General features: G+C 34.8%; 1 long non-coding RNA gene across 1 annotated transcript; it reads left to right on the top strand.

Moving 5' to 3' along the window:
* The first annotated feature begins 5,712 nt into the window (after positions 1-5,712).
* Positions 5,713-8,125, top strand: LOC112006028 (uncharacterized). The gene is made up of 2 exons (XR_002882287.2): positions 5,713-7,607; positions 7,864-8,125. It is a non-coding gene; the product is annotated as an uncharacterized LOC112006028 (long non-coding RNA).
* Positions 8,126-9,010: the final 885 nt, after the last annotated feature.

Here is a 9,010-nt window from a genome sequence, read left to right as displayed (position 1 = left end):
AAAATCCAATGAGAAAATAGTAAGGAATGTTTTGAGGTCCTTGCCCAAAGTGTTTCGTCCTAATGTTGCTGCAATAGAGGAGAGCAATAATATTGATAAAATCAAAATTCAAGAGCTTCTGGGATCATTACAAACCTATGAGATGGGATTACCTTCACACAAGTCTGGAAAATCCATTGCCTTAAAATCGATTGAAGAGTTGAAAGTTTCAAATTCCAATGAGATTGACATTGAGAAGGAGGTGGCATATCTTGCAAAGAATTTCAATAAATTTCTGAAATTCAAGAAAAACTCAAGAAGGCAAGATGGAAAGCCATTTAGGAAGTCATTTGATTCAAGAAGAGAGTTTCGAAAGGACGATGGGAAAAGGGACTTCAAGTGGAAGAAATCTAGTGAAGGATCTTCAAACTCCACACCTACATGCTATGAGTGCTATGAGTGCAATGGAGTAGGTCATTTGAAAAGAGAATGCCCAAATTACCTAAGGGGAAAGGGAAACATTATGAATGCAACTCTTAGTGATTCAGAAAGCTTGTCAACTGAATTCCGATGATGAAGTGGACGAAGATGGAAATTACACTACTTTTATGGCCATCACTATATAAATGAAGTTGTTCCTGAAACAAACTTCTCCCATTATCAATTTTAAGATAATGAAGAAGAGTAAGGGAAAAAAGGAATTAGAAATTCTTCAGCAAAATTATAATGCTTTGGTCAAAATAAGTGGCAAGTACGCCAGGACAGCTGAAAATGCCACCATACGAATGAAAAAAAAGCTAAAGAAAATAAGAAAGCTACATTGGAAGAATTGGAAATCTATATGTGGCTACTATTGTCTACAAGAAATTAAGGACACCCAGACATAAGTCTCATCCATAGAGATTGCTGCTCAACACTTTAGTAATTTTTAGTTAAATTCATCAGAATTGGAATTTATCACACGAGTCCACTACTCTAAAATATGGGAGTAAATTCTCCAAAACTTGCTCCCGCTCCCCCCACTAAGTTAACATATCTCCCATGAGGAGAGGGACATAAAACAAGGAGGCCCACTCAAGATTCCTTATATAAAGACCAATCCTCGTCAAATTCAAGGTATGCCAGAAATTTACTAACTCTTGTATTTCGAGAGTTCATGAAGATCTTGAGAGAGTTTCTAACTTAACCATATCAGGTCCATGGCAGGCACCATACTAGTGCACTTCAATAGTATTTTTCCTCTCTTTTCAAGTCTAATATACTTAGCTTGATATATACATTCATAGAGATTTTAAAATCTAGCAATATAGTGATATATACTTCTTAATTATGTAAAAGCTAACAATATACTCTTTAAGTATAAACATTTTGATTTCGGTGTGGCAAGAATTTTTTAGCAAAACAAACAAGAATTAAGTACTACTAGGGTTGTTGGGACATAGTAAGTAAACAAATATATACTGTTTCATTTTAAATGCTTGCTTTACTTCTTCGACTTGATTATTAATGGAGTCATAAATTTAAAACTTGTTTTATGTGTTGATGTAATGGACATATGTATGCTCAATATGAAATGAAAGTTTTTTTTTTTCCCTATAAATCTGAAGTCTACCATTTCGGAGTTATGGTGAGACAGACTTATAAGATGTGTGAAAGCTATTAGTTCCTTACATAACAAAGTGGCACATCTTTTGGTATATATAGTGGTTTCACTCATTGTCGTGAAATGAGAAAACTCTATTTAATGAATATTATTTTTGATTTTCTCTCTCTTTTTTTTTTTTTTTTTTTTTTTGCAAAAGTGTTTGAACCAATGTACCAAACAATATAATAACAAGAAAGTATTTTTAGTCCTTAGGAAAGAGATAAGACGTGGGATGCAATGGGTAAGTGATAAAATGTACAACATTTACTACTTTTGTCTATCTAAAATGTAGATTTATATTGCAAGTACAATGTAAACGTGTAAAGGTTCTTTACGTATTAAACCTTGGAAAGAGGAAAAAAAAAAAACACACACACACACAAAAAACAAAACAAAGAAAAAAAAGAAGAAGCTAAATGATGGCTTTGTTTCACCACAATTATTTAGAAAAAGAGAGGAAACTAGATGTGTGCCATTGTTGTCATGAAAATCCACAACATCCTCAAGCGGGTCGTGAAGTTTTGATTAAGGCCGTCGCACAAGCCTTACCCACCTATACTATGGGTTGTTTTAAGCTTCCCATTACTCTATGTCATGAAATGGAATCCTTGATTTGCAGATTTTTTTGGGGCCAAAGGGGTGATCGTAGAAAAATTCATTAGGTGAAGTGGCAAGACCTATGCAAACCAAAAAATTAGGGTGGTATGGGGTTTAAAGATCTCGCCTTGTACAATGATGCACTTCTAGAAAAACACACTTGGAGGTTGCTACATGATACTCAATCCCTTCTTCATAGAGTTTTCAAAGCCAAGTTTTTTCCAAACTCCACAGTTTTGGAAGCTAAATGTTCACCGAGTGCATCCCATGCTTGTAAGAGCATAATTAAGGGAAGAGATGTGATAAAACGGGGAGGCTTATGGCGTATTGGGTCAGGTAACTCGGTGTTAGTGTGGGGTGATAATTGGCTGCCTACGCTTGGATGTCCGAAGGTCATTTCACAAGGGGGTGAGGGCTATGAGACAACTAGAGTGGGAGACTTCATTGACCAAGAAACACGGGTATGGAGAGAAGACTTAATTGATCGAGTTTTCTTTGATTTTGAAGCATCCATTATCAAAAAGATCCCACTGTGTCGATCCATACAAGATGACATACTAATCTGGCCTTTTAATCCGGATGGAGTCTATTCGGTCAAGTCGGGTTATAAATTCTTGCAAGACTCAAGCCTAGCCCGTCAACAAAGCTCATCAAACTCAAACCCCTTGAAACAACTCTGGAAGCATCTCTGGAGTCTTGATGTTCCTAATAAGGTGAAACACCTGATTTGGCGAGCATGCAAGGATGCACTCCCCACAAAGAAAAACCTTGTTCGACGTAAAGTTGTCTCTGACAGCCTTTGTGAGATGTGTAAGCAACACGAAGAAGATACTCTGCATGCCCTCTATCACTGCTCGGAACTGCAAAGCCTATGGATGACGACACCGGCGTGGAACCAAGACATTCTCAAGCAAAAACGTGCTTCACTGACTTTATTGTTTCTGTTTTTGCAGGTCTGAAGGAACCCGAGCTCCTCATGGTGGTTTTATGGAATTTGTGGAAGCGTAGGAATAATCTTCGCTTAGGCAAGCCTACAATACCACTTAATAGGGTGTTGGAGCATTCTCGGGAGCAACGGATTGAGTCCCACTCCAGCCCCTTACCATCAACCACATCGAGGAGTAATCAGCCAGTTACCTGGACACCACCTCCTGAACATTGGTATAAACTAAACTTTGATAGAGCCACATTCGCAGACATGGACAAAGCAGGTCTCGGGATCGTCGTGCGCAATAGTGATGGCCTTGTTATGGCGTCTATGGCGCAACAAATCCCACTGCCACCTTCAGTTGTTGACATCGAGACCCTAGCAGCAAGAAAGGCCTTTGAGTTTTCCTTGGAGTAGGGGTTTGAGCGGATCATTCTTGAAGGAGATTCAGAGACTTTGTACAAAGCTTTAAAAATAGAGGGCAGCAACTTCACACCGTACGGTCACCTAGTGCAAGATTTATTTTTCCTCAGTGATCACTTTTCAGATTTTAAAATATCTCTTGTACGTAGAAAGGGAAATAACTTAGCACACTCTTTAGCAAGAAAATCACAATTTTTAACACATATGTCAGTCTGGATGGAAGAGGTACCACTAGACCTTTTCTCTGTACTAGAGGCTGATTTATCTAGCCTTCTTTAATAATACAAAGGCCTGTTTCTCAAAAAAAAAAAAAAAGTTGAAACGTAGTATTTATTGTTGCTATACTCCAGTTGAGTCACATTAACGACCACATCACCCACTTATTTCCAACCATTTTTCTCTTATTTTTTGACTCTTCTTCTTCTTATTGATTTTTTAGCTTACTGTTACATTTTCTCAAACCATTACCCCTCCCTTTTATCTTTTCATTTCTCAACTACTCTTAACCTTAATGTAACTCTTCCTTTATCCTCCCTATCCTCTTATTGTAAATTTCCAATTCTCTCATTCTACACATATTTTCCTAAAATTTTATTACTCTCTCTCATTTTTATTTTTTATTTTTTATTTTTTATTTATTTTTTATGGATTTTTTATTTTATATACCTCTACTTTATGTTGATGAAATTTGGTGTTCTTTAGAATTCTACTATGGGCTGATGCAAATTTTTTTTTTCATTGTTAAATGTTATTATATTGCATTATAAAGTATAATATATAAGAATATAATTTTATTCTATTATATAGCATNATTTTTTTTTTGGGTCAATTCTAAGTAAAATTTTGAATGAATAATACTTCCAACCTATGTATAGCTATTTTAAATCCATTTAAAACTACTTCTAGCTCGTTTTATTTAGATCCCATTTGAAACATTTTATAATATATTTAAAGCTAATCCATATTTTTGTTTTACAATAACTTATTATTAGTTTAAATATAAGTTTCAATAAAAAAGTATACAATATTCTAAAAATTGGCTGTTCATAATTTCATATATTGTTTGAAAAATGCAAATATGAACTAAATTTATGCATCACAATAACAAATATTAAGTTAATAAATAACAAAATATTTAAAATAGAGAAGAATGATGAATTTGCATGTTCTACCAAATAATATTTTCAAATGGTTTTTTTAGAATGAACAAAATATAAGAACAATAATCATCAATAGTATGTAACTTATGTAGGAAATTTAATATTCATTCTATTTATGTTTCTTAAAAAACTATTAACATCATGAGTTGATTTTAGGGGTGGCTAGTATCATTCAACATTCAGGTACTCAAGCTCGACCCAATGGCATGGGATTTACCCTCCCTGCTGAAGGATCAATGTGAGATTGGGTTCTTCTCTCATACCCGAAACATGTGCGGGTATTTATCTCCCATACCGATTTTTACCCAACCCTGAACTAAGCTCGAAAGTTGAAACTAATTCGAAGACACTATTTACCCAACCTTGAACTAAGCTCGAAAGTTGAAACTAATTCGAAGACACTATCACCATTTCCTTTCGTCGTTATTATTGGTAATGCAAACAACATCGAAGCTACATATATCAACCTTGAGGCGACTCATGTTATCTTTAGCTCTCTGCCACTATAGAGCACAATGACAACATTGTTGCCATGTGCTGAAAGACTTGTAGTTTGTTGGGGTTTGTTATCTTGTCTAATCATTTTTACAATTCTTTGGGTTTGTGAGCTATGAAAGATTTTTGAAATTTATTGCAGTTTTTCTTTTACCTTACTCTCTAAAAAAGAAGTGAGACGTGATGTTGAGCTTGTTATTTTCACTGATATTGTAGCTATTAAAAGCTTTGTAGGCCCAGAACAATGTTTGAGAATTGATGAGCTTTAGTATAAAATTAAAATCTTCCACGAGATGGACAAGTTTTAAGTAAACAATTAGGGCTTTTTTCGTTAAAAAAAAATGGTCACCAATCACTCATCACTTATCACTTAAAATACCCCAACTCTCTACACCCCACCGTTTGGCACAATCACTCAACTTGTCATCACTCAAAATTTTTAACTGTTTGTGGGCCCCATACTTGTAACTTGGTGTAGCTTTTTATTTATTTATTTTTATTATTATTATTATTTTTTTTATGATAGGAGAATTTTTATTCTTACTTTAGTTCTCTTGTTTCTCTCAATTGTCTAGGAGTGTCGTGCCTATGAGTGGCATGCTCATTTTATCAGATTTAGATATATGGCTATTAATACCACCGCGCACCTTTGGTGCGGTGGTCACTCCACAAGAATAAGTGCTTGTGGGGTGTAGGGGGCAAGGGCTAGGGTTCAAGTCTCCAGGAGGAAACTTCACATACATATGTACTTAGATTAGGCTAAAGTAGAAATTATATCTTGTATTTAAAAAAAAAAAAGAAAAAAAAAAGAAAAAAAAAAGATATATGGCAATTAATGGTTTGTGGAGTGTTGTGATTTTTTACCCTCGAATTTTGGGTAAAAGTTGTAAAGATCAACATGGCTTGTTAGCCCAAATGCTGGACTGGTTTGTTGTCAAGGAGTTGGTTTTAATTGTTATCATTACATTGTAATGTGATTTGTACATCTACCATTCTGGTGTAGTGTGATGGCAGGGAAATTGGTTTTGATGTTTTTTGTTCATATAGTGATGAGTTTACACTATTGAGTTGTGTTTTCTTCATGACCATGTAACTGACATTGATCTATAAAGTTACTGTCACATTACAATTATAGGATTTGTTTGTGAAGAACTAATTGTGGATAAAGATGTTTCTAGAAGTAATTAGGTGGAAATAGATTTTTCTATAAAGATGTTTCTAGAAGCAATGAAGTATTTAAACTGTCTAAAATTCTAAATGGTTTTCACCTATAAAAAAATCTAAATGGTTTTCTGCTACCCTTCGATTTTTAGACTGGGGTTTTGTTATAACTTTCTCCAATGTTTTGCTTTGTTATCTTTGTACAGTTGCGTTTCTGGATTTGATACCTAGGGTTGCAAGAGAATCTCATTTAACTAGCATACTAGCAACTCCACTTCCTCCACTGCTTCAGTCCCTCCATTGATAATCTGGATTTTTATTGCTTGTTAGTTTTATGTTGGCATAAATCTGGTTTTACCTTGGTATTTCAGCTTGCTCTAATCAAGTTGAATCAGATTTTCAAATATATATTTTTAATGTTTATTTTTCAAGATATTTCTCATGTTTCAATCTTTAATGTTTTTAGCTTTTGTACTGAATGTCTCTTTTTTCTTTTCTTTTTTTGAGGAGAAAACCAAATGTTTCATTAAACAAGAAAAGGAGTACAACAGAAGCCAAAAACAAACACAGAGATCAACCTAGGTCTGATTGAATTGGATGAGCTACGAAGGGTGGAAAAACACCCTTCCAAGTTTGGTTGGCATGATTACATTTGGCAAACTGGGCAAGCTCATGAGCAACACTGTTGTAGTCCCTTTTCAAGTGATGAAAGGAGCAACTATTAAAGGAAGCCTTTGCAAGCTGAATTCCCTGTATCAGGTGTCCCATTTCACTACCACTGAGGTCTTGGGAGATGGCTTGAATGACTGAGAGAGCATCTGTTTTGAAGATGACATTGGAGAGTTCCATTTCCTGGGCCAAGAGAACCTTGTCCCATTGCAAAGAGTTCTGTCCATTCAGCAGGGTAGTGCGATGGCAGCATTTTACTGAGAGCTGCTACAACCCTTCCTTACTCATCTCGAATGACCACACCAACTCCTGAGTCTCTAGCACCCCTTGTGGATGTCACACCATCTACGTTTACCTTGAAAGAACCAGGAGGAGGCACCAACCAGCCCCTATGGATTGGCTGCTTGGGGGGAAAGTCCATCATGATGGCCTCTGGGAAATCCTCGACAAGGTTCTTTGCCATCTCCCAGAGTTGCAGGGGGGATAGGCCACGCTCATAATGTCTCATTTGTCATTTGCATTTGGAAATAGGAAATAGGTGCATTATAAGGTAGAAGTAATTGTTACCCTAGATTGGCTTGCTTTTTATGGGTTTTGTTTGATATTTTGAAGTAGTTCCCTTGAAATTAGGAAATATTTAAAGTGAGACCTTTGTGCTGGTAAAGATTAGTTTCTATCATGATTGGTTTTGAGGGGGTTATAAGGTTTTCATACAGGTTGTTTGAGTTTGGTACAAGCTTTTGAGTTGAATACCGAGTTCAAAGAATATCTACAGGGTTTAATGATTTCTTATAACATGTGAATAGGTTCGTGGAGATTTTGGAAAAGCAGACGAGTTTTGTGTAAGAGCAATTCTGGCTAACCCAAGTGATGGAAATGTCTTGTCTCTTTATGCTGATTTGATATGGCAAACAAAGAAGGATGCTGATCGAGTTTAGATTTATTTTGATCAAGTTGTTAAAACTGCCCCAGCCGAGGGGTAAGAACTAAGAAGGCCAGTTATGTATTTGGTTCTAGTACATCGGACTTTTGATGTGTTTGGTTATAGTATATTGGACTTTTGAAGTATTTGGTTGTACTACATTGGACTTTTGAAGTATGTGGTTGTAGTATGTAGTTTTTTTTTTTTTTTTTTAAATCTTATTTTGAGGGTCAAGAGTAGCAAGATAATATTGAAACTACAATTGAAAATAACAAAATAAATTTGAGAGAAATTAACGGATTCAAAGATCTCCCTAATATTTTATCATATGAACTTGAATTATATTTAACTCAAATAGAGTAGAAAGCCAACTTGCCTAATTGGAAAATACAACAATAGAGTTCTCAAATAACATGCAAAATAGATTGAACATGTGTGATTGAGCAAATAATTCAATTGACATGTTATAGGGGAGATTAAGCATTCAATATATTCTCAATTCATATCAAATCAAAGAGTTCAAGCATTCGATATATATAAAAATCATATTAAATCTTAAAAACTTGCTAACATGCAATGATTCCAAATAGCTTGTGAATCTCAAATTTGAAATTTCAATAATCTATGAAAAGCACATAGATAATCCTAAGAACACATGATAAAAATATTTGGTTTCACCTCTAACCCTAGCTAGTTATTTAGACACACATAGTTGTGCAAAAGAAATCCATAGAAACAATACTAAAAATATGAAAGAAATAAAAAAAAAATAATAAAAAAAAAAAAAGTTCTAGGGTTTTTCCTCCTCTATAACTTCAATCTTCTCTAAATGAAATGAGAAAATTCCTTAAATTTAAGGAAGTGAACTAAATTCAGTCTCCTCTATAACTTCCAGCCTACGTTTGGCCTCCAAAACCATTATTTATGACTTCGTGTGGTAAACTAAACAGTTTTAGATCTTTAAGTCTTCTTTCTTGGCAGAAAGATCAGGTTGATCGAACATTTGTGCATGAATTTATGCCAAAAATATT

This window comes from Quercus suber, unplaced genomic scaffold (genome assembly GCF_002906115.3).
Source record: "Quercus suber isolate HL8 unplaced genomic scaffold, Cork oak 2.0 scaffold_330, whole genome shotgun sequence".
Classification (NCBI taxonomy): Eukaryota; Viridiplantae; Streptophyta; class Magnoliopsida; order Fagales; family Fagaceae; genus Quercus; species Quercus suber.
Note: the sequence above shows the minus strand (reverse complement) of the source record. Positions and strands in the feature narration are given on the sequence as shown.